The sequence below is a fragment of the Camelus bactrianus genome, chromosome X (genome assembly GCF_048773025.1).
Source record: "Camelus bactrianus isolate YW-2024 breed Bactrian camel chromosome X, ASM4877302v1, whole genome shotgun sequence".
Taxonomy (NCBI): Eukaryota; Metazoa; Chordata; class Mammalia; order Artiodactyla; family Camelidae; genus Camelus; species Camelus bactrianus.
In genome coordinates, this window is record NC_133575.1 from 107,592,781 (window position 1) to 107,612,648 (window position 19,868).

The following is a 19,868-nucleotide window of genomic DNA, read 5'->3' on the forward strand; positions in this document are numbered from 1 at the left end:
GGTCACATCGTGCCGTCCACTCAGTCTGCTGCTCTTCAAGTCCATGGGTCTGTGATGACAACACTAATAAGAGCTAACGGGCTTTGACCACCTACCTGGTGCCGGGCACCATGCTAAATTCTTGACTTTCATCATTGCATCCTCACAATAATCCTCGGAGGCAGGCACTATCTTGCTCCTCTTTCTCACTTCATCCCCTCTCCCTACATGCTCTCATCCACCCCCACAGCTACAGTTAGCACCTGTCCTCATACAGGTAGTGTATCACTCAAGGCCACACAGCAAGTTGGTGGCAGAGTCGGGACTTGAGTCTAAATCTGTTAGATTCCATCACTCATATTCTGTATTCTGCCTCTTCCTGCCTTTTAAGTTTTATGTTTTTAACTTCGCAAGTTACATATGAATACATTCATGCTGTAAGAATTCAAACCATAACGACTTTTATAGAGTAAAAAGTATAATTCCCCTGGCCTTGGCCATCCTGAGAAATATCGCTATTAACATTTTGATGTCTATAGTCTGTATTTTCAAGGCTCATTTTCTGCTTGTACTATATATATACTAGAGTATATATAAAGTGCTATATTATAATATATATATTATATATATATATATATATATATATATATATATATATATATATAATACAGATACACACATGAATAAACACAGTTTCTTTGGGTTTTGTTTTTTACTCGATGGCTCATACTAGGTTCATTCTTCTGAGATTTATTTTATTAACTTAACATGCTATAGAGATCTTTCAATGTCAGGACATCAGCCTGGCACACCTCTTTGCATACATGAAGAGATGCTGAAATATTAAATAAATGATGCATAAAATGTACAAGTGCCATTAAGTAATTATTTTGTTATCAAAAGAGGGTCAGGTAATAGCATGTTGGTGCAGTTCTTTATTATACGTTGCTATGCTACTCCTTAGGGATCCACAGATGAGGAAGACAGTTCTTGCTTATGTCCTTTATCAGTGTAAAACTAGGAGGCATGAGGCAGCCGGGCGTGCTTAGGGCAGCAGAAGTAGCTCTGTGTTACCAGGTCCTACAGTGCAAGGGCAAACGTGGGACAGACAGGGCGTGGGACATAGGCAGGGGCTAGATTATATGGGGCTTTATTTATCATGTTAAGCAGTGTAGATTTTTCCTGAGGGCACAGGGAACCATGTAAGGATTACTGGTTAGGAATGCATTGACTGTAAGTAGCAGAAAATCTACTAATAATGTATTTTTCTCAAATATAACAAGAAATCTAAAGGCAGGCAGTTGCTGGCTTTGGTTGAGAAGCTCAACAGTGCTCTTGGAGCTCAGGCTCTATCTTTATGTTCGTCATCCTGATTGTGTTGGCCTTCACCTTCATGCTGATTGCCTCATAGTGTCAAGATGGCCACATGGCTCCAGGCACCATGTCCATGTCTCGGGAAGTTAGACGGAGAAAAGAGATTGTCTGCTCTCAGGAAAACAAATATTTCCCCAGGATCTCCCAGCAGATTGAAGCCTATCACTCATTGGCTAGAATTGTGTCATATAGCCACCCTAACTTCAAGGAAGGCTGGAGGAATTAGTATTTAGTTTTGTAGCTTCTAAACTGAGGGCACACAGAGACAGGGAATGAGTGCTTTGGAACCCAGCCCAAATGATCTGGTTACAGTAGGATTTTACTCAGGGAATTGGCGGGGACTAACCTATCAGGTGCTGCTGCCCCTGTGGTGCCATTATAATTCTTTCCAAGAGATTTTTTGCACAACTCTGAAATGTTGGGTAAATTTTGCAGTCTGGCCTAACAATGTTTGCCAAGAGAATGATGCAGGACTCCTTGCATAGAGGGGATATGTAATACCCCGGTTAAGGTAGGGTACTGCCACTCTCGCCTGGAGAAAGGGTCTGCCCATCACTCTTCAAATTGTAGCTGTTGGCCTCAGCCTGTGTTGGAAAGCTCTGTGCTGGAAGGACACCGTTCTAAGAATCCACTAGGAAGGATCAGATTTGAACTGGTTGAACTCACAGAGCTGTGTCTGCTTCTCTGCTCCAGCTTTTGGCCAGTCTCACTTGGCACTTGTAGGTATGCCCCCTCTGGGAGAACCGTAACCTACTGCCGGGAAGCGCCACTACCTACAAAAAGAAGGAGGGCCTACTGAGGTCACAGTCTCCATCCAGGCCCCAGAAAGAAGAGTGTATTCATTATTCAGCCTGCAAATGCTACTCTTCTGAATTACAAAAATGAAAACAAATGGGGATGCAAGACCAATTTAAAAGAACAAGAGGCACTGGGAACTGGGGGCTCAGGCTCTGCCAAGATGCCTTGGCCTCAGCACCAGCAGTGAGACAGTACGAGACAGCTGCTTCCTCCCCTTCTCTCCCCCTTTTATCGATTCAGAGGGGCCCGGGTACTGCTGAATCTTGGCTGAGTCCATGAGGGGAATACCTGAAAAATGACTTTTCAGATGTGGTTGGGGCAATTAGAATAATTGACAGTGTTTTTTGACCTGTGTGAATAACTTAATAATATACCCATTTACTCTTGGCCTGAGCTCTCAAGAGCAAACTAGGACAGCCCCGTCTGCCAAGTGCCAGGCAAACCAGAATGTGGATGGCTCAGACAAGCTATCTAAGTCTTAGATCCCTTTAGTCCCCAGCTCCCACCTCTCCATTGGCTGAGGCCATTTTTCCACTTTTGCACTGAGAAATTAACATGGAGTTCTGTAAAGGACAGATCTAACCAGACATCCACCTCCGTTCACGTCTGACTATTAATTTGGACTTTGTAAGTGACCTCTTTTATTTATATCAACCAATGTTGCTCCTCCTTTACATAAATTACCCAATTTCATGACTGTTAGAGCAGGGGGTCCCAAACAACAGACTCTCTTGGTAGGAGCCTAAGAATCTATAATTTAAAGAAGTGTCTCTGGTTATTCTCATGTGTAGTCAGGTTTGGAAGCTGTTGACCTAGAGGTCATTCAAGAAAAATGGAAAGACAGTGGGGAGGGTATAGCTCAGTGGTAGAGCACATGCTTAGCATGCACGAGGTCCTGGGTTCAATCCCCAGTACCTTCATGAAAAAAAATTAAAATAAAAAAATAAATAAACCTAATTACCCCCCCCCCCAAAAAAAAAGAAAAATGGAAAGACATTATGTATACAAGGAAAGGTTTTTCCAGAAGGGACAATTCACCAGGGAAACATACAGGCATGACTTCACCTTGGTTCTGCACCGACCTAGCTACCTACCCATCCATTTATCTAGCTGATCCTCTAGGCAAAAACTATGTTTTACAGAGTAGTCTAGGATAAGACTGAGTTCTGCAGCGGAGTAATGGGGAAACTAACAGAACTTAAGGAGGGGAGTGACAGTATAGATTCCTCAAATCACTCTCACTTCTTCTAGTGCTGCAAACTCAAGCTTCTTCCTGGGTCTTCTCAAGGTCTTCAAGATGGTAAACTATTGCCATCTTCCCTTAACTAAATGCACATATACACATCCATTCATTTAGAAAATATGTGTTGGGCACTTACTATGTGTTAGACATTTTACTAGGTTCCAGAGATATAGCAATGAACAAGCTAAGCCAGACCCCTGTTCATGTGGAACTTTCCCTGTTCTCTGCTACCTACCCTGTGTTGCCATATCCTTATGCAAGCCTAAGAAAGAACTCCACATCCACAGCCGAAGTTTAGGAGTGTAAGTCAGTGTAAGTCAGCTCTGCTACCTGGTACAGTGGGTTTGGGTTGACTGTAGACTAGGAGGGCACTTCTAGAAATCAGCCTCTGAGCTCTCATGTGCTAGCACGATTTTTAAGATGATGTGATTAGCATGGCAGACTGCTAGGTGTTACCTCCTTCTTCCATAATAACACTATTAAGCAGAGCACACGGCCACCCAGAATGAAGACTGCTTTTCCAGCCCCCATTGCAGAGTCACATTTGGCCATAAAACTAGATTTGGCCATGGGAATGTGACCAGAAGTGATGTGTGCAGTATCTGGGTTGTTGCTTTAAATGGAAAATACATTCCTCACCCTTCCCTTTTTCCTCTCCCCACTGGCTGGACATCATGGTGAGCCATCTTTGGCCGTACAGATGGGGTAATATCCTAGGGGTGGCAGAATATCATAGTAGAAGGAACCTGGGTTCCTGGATAATTCATTGAGCAGTGTCGCTGTACCAGCCCTGGGCTACCTACCTCCAGACAGAGAAATCAGCTTCCATCCCTCTTCTCTTAGATTTCTGTTACAGCAACAGAATCTTCATCTTAGCTAATACTGCGTGCAGTGAGAAACTCATTGGTTACCTGACTGAGAATAGATTCAGTGAAACTGGTGAGAGTGTAACTTATATGATAGTGGATCAAGGAACATGGGAAGTGAGGAAGTAGAGACAGTGAGTGTAGACGACTCTTTCAAGAAGGTCATTTGTAAAAGGAGGAACAGCTAGGCCCTCAGTAGCTCTAGTGGATGTTGGGTTGAGAGAGCAAGATTTGGTGTTGGTAGTATGGTGATCATGTTTCCAAGATTATTGGAAGGCCCCAGTAGCACACATGAAATCTCATGTACAATCTCAGCTACAGAAAGGGTGAGAGGACTGATGGAAAGAAACCCCTAAGGAGTCAGGACGGTTAAGATCCAAAGGCCAGGTTAGAAAAAGGAGAGCAAGTTTTTCTGGGAGGGAAATGATGAGGACAAGATGAGCACGGAAACAAGAGGGCAGAGAGCTGTTCTGGAATCTGTGGGCTTTTCCCTGTCAGAGGGGAGGCAAAGTCATCTGCCAAGAGTGGGGGACATGGTGGTCTGTTCAGGGGCTTGCGTTTGAGTGGTGAGGTTTTGAATAGTTCAGTGTGATAGGAAGTTGACCAAAGATGGGAATTTCAGGCTGGGATTGTGGGCCCAGATGATTTGGTAATCCATGAGTCCAGATTTTTCTCTGGAGGACATATTTATAGAAACAACAAAAAAGTTGAAAAGATATATGTTGCATAGGAGCAGAAAGCCTAAAAACCCAAGCGAGACCATTACGCAGGAACAGACGTCAATGAAAAGCAGGATTAGAAAGCTAAAGGAACTCCTCTCTAAAGATGAGACAAGCATTTGCTCTCCCCAGGTTAGGCAGAGAGCTGGGCTCCAAACAGTATCAGTTCATGCAACCCCCGCCCCAACACAGGGAGCCGGGTATCACTAGCTCCATTTTTTAAGTATGAGACCTGCCTAAGTCAGATCACATCGATCGTGAACTGCAAAGGATGGAATTCAGTTCCATTTATTTCTGATTTTAAAGTCCATGCTCAAAGGCATCCTCACTCTGCTGCATTGAACAGACCTTCCCTGGATGCCAGAAAATGATGATCTGCTTGAGAGGCTATTTTTCAGCAGAGAGAGAGAGAGACTATCTTTTATCTGCAATTTCTCATTAGTCTGGTTTTTGAAAGCCCACTTGAATGGTCTCTGCTTGTTTGTTGGTTTTTTTTTCATTCGAATGCACTCTGACCTAAGTTGCAACGGATAACTTGTTGCCAGGATATCTCTGTAATAGCCAGACTGAAAAGTAAACAATAGCAAAACACCACAATCATCTAGTTCTTTGTGATGCCTGCCTTTCTTTTTATTAAACCCATTATTTCTGAGTCTTTCTTTGGGTGGAGCTAGAGAGGGAGGAGGGCTATTAACAGCCAACTATTCTTTGTTTGAAATCTATTTATATTATATTTAACTATTGCTCTACAGACGCTTAACACCCAATCTACATCCCTCTTGGTTAAATTGTGGGTGACTACATGGCTGCCGGCTAAATAGCAATCTTAAATACAGGTGGGCAGAATAAATTGAAAACTGACAAAGACTTTTACGACCCTACTAACTTTCCAAATAATAAGAAGATATGTGGGAAGCAATTCCTATCCCTTGAAACTTCATATGAAACGTCTCTAGCTCTCTGATACCTTCTCACACAATCCCACGGTAAAGTTGTGCAGTAAGTACTGTGCTTAAGCCTATTTTACAGATGAGGAAACTGGAGCCCAGATAAGTGAAGTGACTAATGTAAGGGCACACAAACAATGAGTGGTAGAACCATGATTTGAACTTAAGTCTGTACAGTTCTCAAATGTGTAATATTTGTGCCTCAGCTTGAAGAATGGGATTTCAATATGGATTTCAATCTTGATAGAAAAACTGCATTTGAACATTTCTACTAATGAGCTTGACCTAACGATCTTTATAGAATACTTCAACCAACAACAATTGACTGCACAGTTTTTTCAAGTACACGTGACACATGAACCAAGGTAGACCATATTCTGGGCCATAAAGCAAATCTCAGTACACTTAGAAAGATTCAAGTCATACCAAGTCTGTTCTGTGACCACAGAGAAATTACAAATCAATGATAGAAAGATCTCCTGAAATTCCCTAAATACTTAAACACTAAATAATATTTTTAATGAACCATGGGTTAAAGAAAACTCAAAAGTGAAATTAGGAAGTAATGTGAATTGGCTACAAATGAAAACACAACATAACCAAAATTTGTGGGAAGCTGCTAAAGAAGTAGTCATGGGGAAGACTTATATCACTAAATGCCTATATTAGAAAAGAAGAAAAGTCTTAATTTTCAGACCTTGGCTTCTACCTTGAGAAATTAGAAAAAAAAAAAACCCACAATAATCTTAAACTGAGTAGAAAGACAAATATGTCAATAGAACAGACTAGAGAAGGAGTTGGCAAACCTTTTCTTAAAGGACCAGATAGTAAATATTTTATGGTTTACAGTCTCTGTTCCAACTACTCAACTCTGCCGTTTCAGCACAGAAGCAGCCATAGACAATACTTGAATGAAGCGAATATGTGTTCCAGTAAAATTTTATTTATGGATGCTAAAGTCCTGCCATGTGTCATGAAATAGCTTTCTTTTTATTTCTTTCGACCATTTAAAAAATGCAAAGACCATGCTTAGCTTGAAGGTCATATAAAAACAAGCACATACGAGAAATGTGTTAAGGGCAAGTGGGGTGATTTGCGTCTCCACAGAGACTTAAATATGGCCACATTACCCTGAGGGATTTTAGGAAAGACACCCAACATTGAGATAATGAGAAGGGTGGGAGCGAACAGAATGAATAGGGTGACTATCGAATGACTTGGAGGAGACACGCTCTCTCTCTCCTGTGGGTCAACAGAATTGCATGTGGGGAGAGGAGTGGCAGGCCAGTTTGGGAAGGCTCTTTGAGATGTTACAGAAAACCCCTTTTTCCAAGCACAGTATCTTGGCCTCTCCAGGATGCCCCTTCCATCTCTTCTTCCTATGGAGTTGTCTGGAGCAGGGCTTTGAGATGTCTAAGCCACCCTTGGGCTACCACTGGCTGGAGCAGTGCCTTGATGACCAAAGCTGAAGGGCGTGGCTCCTCATCGCCCTCTGGAGGGTATATATCGGGAGGGTAGGAGGGCCGGGGTAGACCACGGGGAGGCTTTAACATGGCACAGACCAAGCAACCACAAACACTCAAGAAAGAAAGAAGAGAGTGACCCCCTGTCATCCAAGTGCAGAAACAGTGCCAAGGTCAGGTGACCCTACCCATGCTCCTCCTCTTCTTCGTGGATCCCCCATCTAAGATGCCTCCCTTGTCTGTGCCGGGCACAGACCCCCTCCTCAGCCTGCACTCCACTTGAAGGCCCCTTCCCATCCAGTCTCCATCCTTTTCCCCCAAACTAGTGCATTCTGTGCTCACCTGTTGTTCTTCCAAGAGCCCCTCTGAAACCTCTATCACCCGTTCAAGAAAGCACAAGAGAGAAACAAAGCCAGCAGTATTCATTTGCTACTACTCGTTGAATAAGAAACAGAATCAGAACTGAGAGATCCTAGAGCGCTGCACCAATCCGAGTAATTCCCTGTGCACAGTGAGGCCCAGAGACCCAGAACTATCTGTGGCCTCTCCAGAGGAGGCTGGGGGGACTTGGTCAGCCTGGTGAAGACCGAATCTTACCTCTGCAGGGTGCAGCAATAGTGACGACTCAAATAGAATCAACAAAGTTGGCAAAGAGATGAGCGCTCTGATGGCTGGGAGGGAGGGAACGAAAGGAAGAGGAAGCTGTGTGAGAAAGGAGGGACTCGGAGTCATGCAGGGCTGGGGACTGGCTCAGCAGGTCCACAGCCAGATTTTAGCCAGAGGTTAAGGTCCAGGTGAGGGCTGGGCATGGAAGACAAATTTCCTCAATACTTCATCCCACGGGCAAATAGGCAAAAGGACTTAGTGTTTCTGCATGTGTGTGTGTTGGGGGGAGGGTCCAGATGGGTTGAGGTGTGATGTGTGTGGAATGACAATTTGACAATGACATTCCTCCCCAGAAGACAACAAAATTGCCTCCAGTCCGCCTACCCCGTGGCGGTGTCTGTTGTACCCCACTCAGTGCTGTAAGCAACCAAGGGTCCCTAGAGGGACCAAAAAGTGTATCCTACAGAAAGTCACTGACAGCACCCCTACACACGAAAATAATGGTGTTTGGAGGCCACAAACCCAATGCTAATTAGAGCACCTTCTTATTAAGAAGCTTGGGGTGGAACAGTGGCCTCCTGAGGGCAGGACAGTGAGAGTGGCTTACCCCAAGTGCCAGTAGGAATAGGGAGCAGTGTCTACAGAGAATTTTAATACCAGAATTAAACCGAGTAAAAACTAGTTTTGTTTTCATTTGCAGACATAGATAAACATTGTAAAATTTATCTGAAAAGGCAGAGGCCCTAGAATAGCTAAGATATCTTTGAAAAAGAAGAATAACATAGGAAGAGTCACTGTACCTGATATTAAGGCTCACTGTAAAGTTACAGTGATCATCAACAGTCCCACTCCTGGGCATATATCTGGAAAAAATAAAAACACTAATTCGAAGATATATGCATCCCAATGTTCATATCAGCACTATTTACAATAGCAAAGACATGGAAGCAACCCAAGTACTCACCAATAGATGAATGGATAAAGAAGATACGGTATATATACACAATGGAATACTACTTAGCCATAAAAAACAATGAAATGTTGCCATTTGCAACAACATGGATGGACTTGGAGGGCATTCTGCCAAATGAAATAAGTCACACGGAGAAAGACTAATACTGTATGATACCACATATGTGGCATCTAAAAAATAATAGAAGTGAATCTATATACAAAACAGAAATAGACTCACAGATATAGAAGACAAACTTGAGGTCACCAAAGGGAAGAGGGAAGTGGGGAGGAACAAATTATTATCTTATAGTAACCTATAATAGAATATAATTTGCAAAAATAATGAATCACTGTGCTGTACACCTGAAACTAACACAGTATTGTAAATCAACTATACTTCAACTTAAAAAAAAAATGCTACAGTGATCATGAGAGTGTGGCATTCACAGGGGCATGGATACACTGATCAGTGGAGCAGAGTATAGAATCCAGAAATGGACTCATGTGATTGTTGACAAAGGTACAAAAGCAATTCAACACCATTTTCAACAAGTAATGTTATAGTAATTGGACATCCATTGACGAAAAAAAGAAAAATTAACATCTACCTAACCCTCCCACCTTGTACAGACATAAACTCAAATGAACCATGAACTTAATTGTAAAACTTAAGACTATAAAATTTTTAGAAAAAGAGCACAGTAGAAAATCTTTGGAATTTGGGCTTGATGAAGAATTTTTAGACTCCATACCAAAAGCGCAATCTGTAAAAGGAAAAATTCATAAATCAAACCTCATCAAAACCAGAAAGTTCGACTTTGGGAGAGACCCAGTTAAGAAGATGAAAACATAGGTTACAGACTGGGAGAAAATATGTACAAACCACATATCTGACAAGGGACTACTATCTAGAATATATAAAGAACTCTCAAAACGCAACAGTAAAATGATAATAGTAGTAACAATAACAACAAAAGTCCAATTAGAAAATAAGCAGTGATGGAGACAGAGTTCAAGTGTACTCTGGAGCTGCTGTTAAGAAACTAAGCAACATGAGAGAGAAGTGCTTTCTTAACCGAACATTTCCTTAGTTCCTAATAAGAAGGGCCTCTGGCTGTCTGCTTAGCTTTTCCTAGTCATTTGTGTTGCTTTCTGCCAACATATGGATGAGATTTCTGGGGCCATCCTTGAGAAAAAGCCTGCAGAGAAAGCAGTTGAAAACAAAACTGGAGAATTAAACACCAGCTTCTCAGTTCTGCTTAGACTAAAATCTGGGCCAAGTGTTTTAAGCCTTTTAATTTCCACATGATCATATTATATATTGCTACATGGATTGTAGTAATCATAATATAAACGTATGGAAATGGTGACCACAGTTTTGAAGCAAAGATTAGAACTGCCTGCCAAATGCACACGTACTTATAGGCAGAGTGAGCGTTTGAACTTGAACTCATGACCAGAGTTACGTATGTTAGTATATTTCTATTTGTAGGCATTGTGGTGTTTTTTGAGCCCCCACAATGCATACATATTTGAATTTTAAAATACAACACTTAAAATGTTTTCTAGGTGGGGAAGGTATAGCTCAGTGGTAGAGCACGTGCTTCGCATGCACGAGGTCCTGGGTTCAATCCTTAGTACCTCCATTAAAAAAATAATTAAATAAATAAACCTAATAACCCCCGCACTCCAAAAAATAAATAAATAAATAAAACAGAGCAGGGCTCATCAAACATTAAAAAAATTAAATTAAAAAAATAAAATGTTTCTAGAAGTTCATTTTCATGAGTGAATGAATATATCTCAAAACATATTCTAAAGAATGTTTAGTTTTTCCTAAAAGAAAGGAAGGAACAAGAGAAGTAGGGCTTCTTATGCTAGATGAAGTATCAATATCCCCTAGCAGAGTTCCCTTCAGTCATCAACAAGGGTATATGATCAATTTCTTTTTAAATTAGTTTTTAAATTAATTTTTAGTTCTGTGTGGAGGCAAAGGCAGTCAAAAACCCTAAATCCTAGTCCATGCTCCACCACCAACTCCTGGGGTGACCTTGATGAAATCCCGTCCCCTTACTGGGCCTGCATTTCCCATTTGTAAGAGGTGGGATTTAGACTAGAATATGACATATCTGGCCCTTCCATAGAATTCTATGAATATGTGTGTGTGTCTTTTTATTTATATACTTCAGGAAATAAAAATGCTTTATCGCTCAGGGTATATAACCCAAGCTGTTAAATTTATCTCTGCACAACTGAAAAAATGTTCTTCCCTATATGTTTAGAAACAAGTAAAAGAAAAGACTGAATAAATTCCATGGTCAATTACATGGTCGGTGAATCACAAGAGTAGAGGCTCTTGGAATTTGGCAGCTACTGGTACATTCAAAGGATGTCGCTGAGAAGCAGCAGTTTTAGCAAGTAGTTTCCCTATTTACTCAAACCTGAAGGGTGTTGCTAATATTTGGGACCAAAAAATATCGTAGACTGTGCCATTTAACAGTCCCTGTGGAGATCAGATTCTGGGATTTCATGAACTTTCCAGATTTTAAAAATTATCTCTGGGAGGGAGGGTATAGCTCAAGTGGTAGGGTGCATGCCTAGCATGCACAAGACCCTGGGTTCAATCCCCAGTACCTCCTCCAGAATAAATAAATAAACCTAATTACCTCCTTCCCCCCACCAAAAAAAAAAAAAAAGACTAACTTAAAAATTATCTCTGACGTACAACCATGTCTGTTGTCTGGCCCTGAGTTATTAAAATCGCAAGTGGCTCTGAACTAGGTAGCTGGGGGTATAGAGGAGGGGTGGCTTAGAAGCAACACTGCTGGTGGAGTTCTCATTCTTATTTTCTGTTAGCTCTCTAGGGTCTAGGTCTAACTAGATAAGAAGTTGATTCTTTCCTTCCTTTTAGAATCCTTCATGATAAAATTCAACACCGATTCATGATAAAAAGTCTCACCAAAGTGGGTATAGAGGGAACATATCTCAACATAATAAAAGCTATATATGACAAACCTACAGCCAGCATAGTACTCAACGGTGAAAAACTCAAAAGCTTCCCACTAAAATCTGGGACAAGACAAGGATGCCCACTATCACCACTCCTATTCAACATAGCCTTGGAAGTCCTAGCCACAGCAATCAGGCAAGAGAGAGAAATAAAAGGGATCCAAATTGGAAAAGAAGAGATAAAAGTGTCACTATATGCCGACGACATGTTACTATATATAGAAAACCCTAAAAGGTCCACACAAAAACTACTAGAGCTGATCGAAGAATTCAGCAAGGTAGCAGGTTACAAGATTAATGTTCAAAAATCAGTTGCATTTCTTTACAGTAATGATGAATCAACAGAAAAAGAAAGTAAAGAAACAATCCCCTTTAAAATAGCACCCAAAGTAATAACATACCTAGGAATAAATCTAACCAAGGAGGTGAAAGAATTATACACAGAAAACTATAAACAACTGATGAAGGAAATTAAAGAAGACTTTAAAAAATGGAAAGATATCCCATGCTCTTGGATTGGAAGAATCAATATTGTTAAAATGGTCACACTGCCCAAGGCAATCTACAGATTTAATGCAATCCCTATCAAATTACCCAGGACATATTTCACAGAACTAGAACAAATCATAAGAAAATTTATATGGAACCATCAAAGACCTAGAATTGCCAAAGCATTACTGAAGAGAAAGAAAGAGGCTGGAGGAATAACTCTCCCAGACTTCAGACAATACTATAGAGCTACAGTCATCAAGACAGCATGGTATTGGTACAAAAACAGACATATGGACCAATGGAACAGAATAGAGAGCCCAGAAATGAACGCACAAACTTTTGGTCAACTAATCTTCGACAAAGGAGGCAAGAATATACAATGGAATAAAGACAGTCTCTTCAGCAAATGGTGTTGGGAAAACTGGACAGCAGCATGTAAAACAATGAAGCTAGAACACTCCCTTACACCATACACAAAAATCAACTAAAAATGGATCAAAGACTTAAACATAAGACAAGATACAATAAACCTCCTACAGGAAAATATAGGCAAAACATTATCTGACATACATCTCAAAAATGTTCTCCTAGAAGAAATAAAAGCAAGAATAAACAAATGGGACCTAATGAAACTTATAAGCTTCTGCACAGCAAAGGAAACCATAAGTAAAACAAAAAGACAACCTACAGAATGGGAGAAAATTTTTGCAAATGAAACCGACAAAGGCTTGATCTCCAGAACATAAAAGTAGCTCATACAACTCAATAAGAAAAAAATAAACAACCCAATCCAAAAATGGGCAGAAGACCTAAACAAGCAATTCTCCAAGGAAGGCATACAAATGACCAATAGGCACTTGAAAAAATGCTCAATATCACTAATTATCAGAGAAATGCAAATCAAAACTACAATGAGGTATCACCTCACACCAGTCAGAATGGCTGTCACTCAAAAATCCACAAATGACAAATGCTGGACAGGCTGTGGAGAAAAGGGAACCCTCCTTCACTGCTGGTGGGAATGCAGTTTGGTGCAGCCACTGTGGAAAACAGTATGGAGATTCCTCAAAAGACTAGGAATAGACTTACCGTATGACCCAGGAATCCTGCTCCTGGGCATATATCCAGAAGGAACCCTACTTCAGGATGACACCTGTACCCCAAAGTTCATAACAGCATTATTTACAATAGCCAAGACATGGAAACAGCCTAAATGTTCATCAACAGATGACTGGATAAAGAAGTGGTGGTATATTTATACAATGGAATACTACTCAGCCATAAAAACTGACAACATAACGCCATTTGCAGCAACATAGAATCCTTCCCTGAAAAAAACTTCCATGAGAGCCTCCAGAGACCCTTTCGGAGAGGGAGCCCCAGGCTCTCTCAGGAGCCTGCCCCAGCAGTGTGCGGACCTCAGTGTCCAAGTCACATCCCTGTAGACCTGACACGATTCGTCTGGGTTAGCATTCAAGCTGAAATCCTGGGTCCTGGGGCAAAGGGCTTAATAATCCAGTGTGGTGGCCACTTCACTTCAGTGCAGGTAGAGAGTTTGGTGTGGATATGAGAAGGATAAGGTCCCAATGACAAGCCAGGAATCAAATGGGCATAAGTTCAGAGGTAGCTTAGATAAATGTACAGGATTAGAAAGTGAACCTAACTAGAAATCAGTGTCTCCTTCACTCCATTGTCCAAATGGGGGAAATAAAGATATAAATAGGTACTTACCCAGTGACCAGAATTAGCTTTCTTTAATTCTTTAATTGTAAGGGGCAATCCCAGTGTAATATATATGTATGTATATATGTGTGTCTGTATATATATCCCTTACATATGATAAATATATATCCCCTACATATGATAAGTTTATATATTTTGATATCTATTTGACATGGTAAAAATATATTACTATATACGTAAATAGTTGGGCAAAGCTACCTGCACAGAACAACAGCTGGGAAGGCTATGCTGGATGACGGAATCAGGACCTGACAGTGAAAGCGGGACTGGGTAGCTAAGTTAAATCATCTGAAATGGAAGTGCGTTAACAGTGCACCGAGCCTGTCCATGGACTTCGGGACTAGTGAAACTTGCTCTCTAGAGTCAGGAAGTGAGTGAGTTCTGCACTGCTCTGCATTAGTCAAACCCCACCCGGGGGACCAGTGTGTTCTGTTCTGACTGCTACACTGGTGGATGGAGAAATTTTCTGAGAGTGCTAAAGAGCACTTAGAACCACCCAAATGAGAAAAGGTTGAGAGAAGAGTGATTGGCCTGGAGATGAACCACCTTAGAGCACAGGGCCGCCCCAGGACACATGGGGAGTGCATTCTGTAAGGCCCAGCAAGGAGGGGTGGATGGAAGATGCAGCATAGGACGGTGAGAGCTTTCCAAATAGAGGACAGGTTGTCCCACGTGGTAGTGATTTGTTCATCCCTGGAGGTGCTCAAGCTGGCCATCCACTTAGCTGGTACGCTGAAGAGGAGACTCAAATGTCACATGGATGTGACCCTGAGATCCATGACACACATGACACTCTTCAACGTGTGGAAATAGCAGAGCATCTCATCTAGGGCATTCATCTACAGCTTTATAGATATATAGATATGTAGAGATATAGATGTCCACATCTAATGTGAGATTCAGTAGAAACTTTGGAAAACTTGTACAGTGTACATCTTCTACCCCAAAGGACATAGAGACATATCCTGTGACATTCCCAGATCCAAAGAAGACAGAGTGGGTCCTGACTAAGGTTGACCAGGTCATCATTTTTTTAGCAAGCACAGCCCTGTACGACGCCCTCTTGGGAGGTGGCTTACCTCCTAGCTTGTTGTGCTTTTTCATAGTCGAGACCCTTCCATCCTCCACAAATGAACTGCAGTTAAAGTGCTGACAAGCTTGAAGAAAGTGATCAATAGTAGATTGAAACTCACTGTCCACAAGAATGTTCTTATGCGTGGATGAATTGAGGGACATCTGAGAGTTTAGACATCAGGAATCACTTCCAGTGAACCAGTTCCAATCCCCTGGGAAATTGTCTTTCACCTGCACTTGTCCTTGGGAAATGTCCATCAAAGACTTGCGTAGTTCTGTGTCTTGTCCTGCAAACCGGTACGCCCTCCAGACATAGTAGTGCTAGTTTGCCCGCCAGTGGGAACATTCTTTGGATGGAAGTTGTCATTTATGCGGGTGACATATGATCTCCTAATTTCTGGGAATAACTTTTTAAATTTTTCTATTGCTCTAGGACTTTTCTTTTCCCACCTCTCCCATCCCTTTCCATTCTAAATGTATTATTTTTTTTACATATCTTTACAATAAAGTGGACATATCTTTACAATAAAGATAAGGGTGCTTTGTAAAAATGGTGACATTGGGTTCTTTCAGACAACAGTGACATGTAGCAATTTTTTCCGACTGCAGGAAAGGTGTGAAACAATAGTTGGTCAATTGGGACTTAAGCTGGGGTAAGTCTTTCCACTCTCTATTTTTGATTTACTTCTTTACTCTGCTGGTTTAAAGCTGTCTTAAAGGCACTAATAACATAGGGCGTAACAACATCTGGAACATGGTAGAAAGTGGGCTGAAAAAGAAAACAAATGATTCTTCATTCTGTAGCAATACCACTTAATGAGTGGGCCAACCACCGTGGCAGTTGGACACTGTTAGACCCGCGGGGAGCCTTAGAGAACATCTAGTCCTGCCCCTTCACTTCACACCAGAGGCCCGGAACCGGAACTGATTAAGCTAAGTTCCCAAGGGCTAATGAAGGGCAGACCTGAGGCTGCCCAATGGGCTGTTAGGTACACTTTCCACTGCACCACGAAACCCCCCAATATATGGATGTCACACTTTTGCAATAGAGCAGGCCAATGACTCTATCAACATATCTGATCTGAATAATAACAGCCACTGTTCATTCAGTATTTTATGTGCGTAATCTCATTTATTGGGTCACAACATTTAATAAGGAGTCTAACTCTATTTTTTAAAAACTGAAGTATAGGGGGTTTTTTGAGGTTTTTTTGGAGGGGAAGATAATTAGGTTTATGTATTTTTAAATTTATTTTATTTTTTAGTGGAGGTACTGGGGATTGAACCCAGGACCTTGTGCATGCTAAGCATGCACTCTACCACTAAGCTATAACTTCCCCCCCAAAAAACTGTACAGTTGATTTACAGTGTTGCATTATTTCAGGTGTACAGCAAAGAGATTCAGTTATACATACATATATATATTCTTTTTCAGATTCTTTTCCATTATAGGTTATTACAAGATATTGACAATAATTCCCTGTGCTATACAGTAGGTCCTTATTGTTAATCTATTTTACATATAGTAGATTGTATCTGTTAATCTCAAGCTCCTAATTTATCCCTCCCCACTTCTTTTCCCCTTTGGTAACTGTAAGTTTGTTTTCTATGTCTGTGAGTCTATTTATGTTTTGTAAATTAGTTCATCTGTATCATTTTTAAGATTTCACATATAAGTGATTTCATATGATATTTGTCTTTCTCTGTCTGACTTACTCCACTCAGTATGATAACCTCTAGATCCATCCATGTTGCTGCAAGTGCATTATTTCATTCTTTTTAATGGATGACTAATATTCCATTATATATACATATCCATTATATATATCTATATACATAAATATACGCCACATCTTCTTTATTCAGTCATCTGTTGATGGACATTTAAGTGGCTCCCATGTCTTGGCTGTTGTAAATAGTGCTGCTGTGAACAATGGGGTGCATGTATCTTTTTGAATTAGTTTTCTCTGGATATATGCCCAGGAGTGGGATTGCTGGATCATATGGTAACTACATTTTTGTGATGTTTGACTAATGACAGCTTTTTTTAAATTGAGTTATAGTCAGTTTACAGTGTTGTATCAATTTCCAGCATAGAGCACAATTTTTCAGTTATACATGAACATACATATATTCATTGTCACATCCTTTTTCACCATGAGCTACCACAAGATCTTGTATACATTTCCCTGTGCTATACAGTATAATCTTATTTATCTATTCTATATATACCTGCACTACTGACAGCTTTTAAATCTCCCCCAGTTCCCATTGTTCCTCATCCCTGGGCAAGCTGATAAAAAAGCTTGGGCACCCCCACCTTTAGTGCCAGGCAGGAGATTCAAACCAGACAAGGCTCTACCCACCTGCAGGAGCCTCCAACTCCATCCCACCCACTAACCACAATAAAACCCCCTGCCCAGTCTTCTTTCCTTGCTCTCTCAAGCCATTTTTGGAACAGCTTGGAAGCCTGCCCTACTCTCCCCAGGAAAAAGCCCATTATGTAATTAATAAACCTTTTCATACCCTCCTGGTGTGTGTTTGGCAGCATCAGTCTTGACATTGGCACCAAACTTTGGGTGGATGGCCACAGCACAACTCTGAAGTATGTGCTATTATAATCAGCATGTTACAGGTGAGGAAGCCGATGGATAGAGAGGTCAAAATAATGCACAGGGGCTGTGAAAAAAGCTTACAAAATTACAGAAACCACTTCTGAAAATAAATATACTGCTAAGACTTCCATTCAGACCTAAGAATATTCTATGGCTACTGGGTTATTGAAATGTAAGCAAAGTTCTAAGATGAATCTTTGACTTCTAGTTCAAGTTCCTACGCACGGTCATACAGCTAGTAAGTGATGGAGCTGAGATTGAAACGCAGGCACTGGGATTCTGGAATTTACACTATAAACATCTCAAACTAAGATCTGCCAGGTGGGAGGAGGGTGTATGGCTCAGTGGTAGAGTGCGTGCTTAGCATACACGAGGTCCTGGATTCAATCCCCAGTACCTCTGTTAAATAAATGAATAAATAAATAAGTAAATAAATTAATTAATAAGATCTGCCTGATAGCAAAGCCTGTGCTCCTTCCACTGGAGCAGTAAACCTGGGTTTCATGAAGCTGTAGAAAGGCTATGAATAGAATCATTATCACACTATATACCAGGCCTTGTGCTAAGTTTTTTATTGAATCTTTTTACAACTCTATAAAGCCAAAACCATTATTATCCCCATTTTACAGATAAGGAAATTGGAGGCTCAGAGAGGTTAGGAAACATGCCCAAGGCCACACAGCTAGTAAGCAGAGTAGCTGGCTTGGAAAGCTCCATGGGTTGATATATTAGAGGTCATAGTCTAATGTTCATTTGGAATGTGGGCATTTTGGATCGTAGGGCTGTATTAATAAAAGTAAAAATTTCCATGTATTGAATGGTAAGCCCTTTACATGCATCAAGTGATTTAAACTTAAAGCAATGCTATAGCATAAGTACTGCTTTATCCGCATTTTACAGACAAGTCACTTGAGTCTCAGAGAGGTTAACAAAACATACTCAAGGAAAGCAAACTGATGTCTGGCCCTTGGAAGGAGCTGAACTTTGAAGTCTGATCACGGTGCTCAAGACCTGAAAGATTTACTTGCTGGGTCAGTCATTGGAGCCTCGGTTCTCTCCTCTGCCCACTGAAAGCACACGGTATCTAACAAGGACCTAGCCATATCGTTAGGATTTTAAAACAACCAGCTGCCCTGCCACGGCCCTCCCCACATCAGCACCTCTTGAGCTGTTGCAGCGTATTCCTCCTCAGCACCTCCTGTCAGATTCCTCGTTCTGGCTGATTTCGGGGACTGGACTGTCACTGGGATTGCCGCCGCTGCTGTAGCTCCTCAGGCAGCACATGCTGCAAGTCCCTGTTATCTCTGGGACGGCTCTTTTTGGTATGTTAAGGATGTATTCGGTACGAAAGGAAGAAGGAAAGGAGCACCCTCTGCGGCCTGTATATTTCTCCTTGTGAGTGTCCTGGATTTTGTCACCCTGGAAAGGAAAATCCACGTACCCAGAAAGGAGAGTGCTGGGTGGACCCACAGAAAATGGAGAAGAACACAACCACTGGGGGAGGCCCAAGTGTGGTCCTCAGGACCCATACACACCCGTGAAGTCAGCCCTCCCGCAAAAACCAAGTGGAGAGAATTTCTTCAGATTTCTCTACCCAAGATTAGAATGTGATTCTCACCATCTTACCATAAAGGAAGTCCTGTTCACACAAGCTGGAGATAGCCCTAGGGCTTAACATGGACCTAAAGAGGATTAGAGAGACATCACCTGAAGAACTCTGATTAAACATTTTTTTCCCACCTTCAGAGAATCAGAGATTTCAAGGGGCCACAGGGAGCCGGAAGCGGTGAAGTTGCTTTGGTAATAGTAGAAAGAGCCCTTGAGTTGGGGTGAGCAGCTCTGGCTGAGCTAGTAAGTTGTCCCAGCTCTGCTACCGAATAGCACAATGACCTTGGACAAGCCCTCTCCTTTCCCTTCTCAGGCCCTTCAGGACCTTCCTTGTTTGAATGTCAGGGATCTACGCTCTTTTTTTTCTTTCCTCTTTTT

The 19,868-nt window shown here is 41.4% G+C and overlaps 1 non-coding gene across 1 annotated transcript; it reads left to right on the plus strand.

Moving 5' to 3' along the window:
• The first annotated feature begins 10,522 nt into the window (after positions 1 to 10,522).
• TRNAA-CGC (transfer RNA alanine (anticodon CGC)) lies at positions 10,523 to 10,595 on the plus strand. The gene has a single exon. It is a non-coding gene; the product is annotated as a tRNA-Ala (tRNA).
• Positions 10,596 to 19,868: the final 9,273 nt, after the last annotated feature.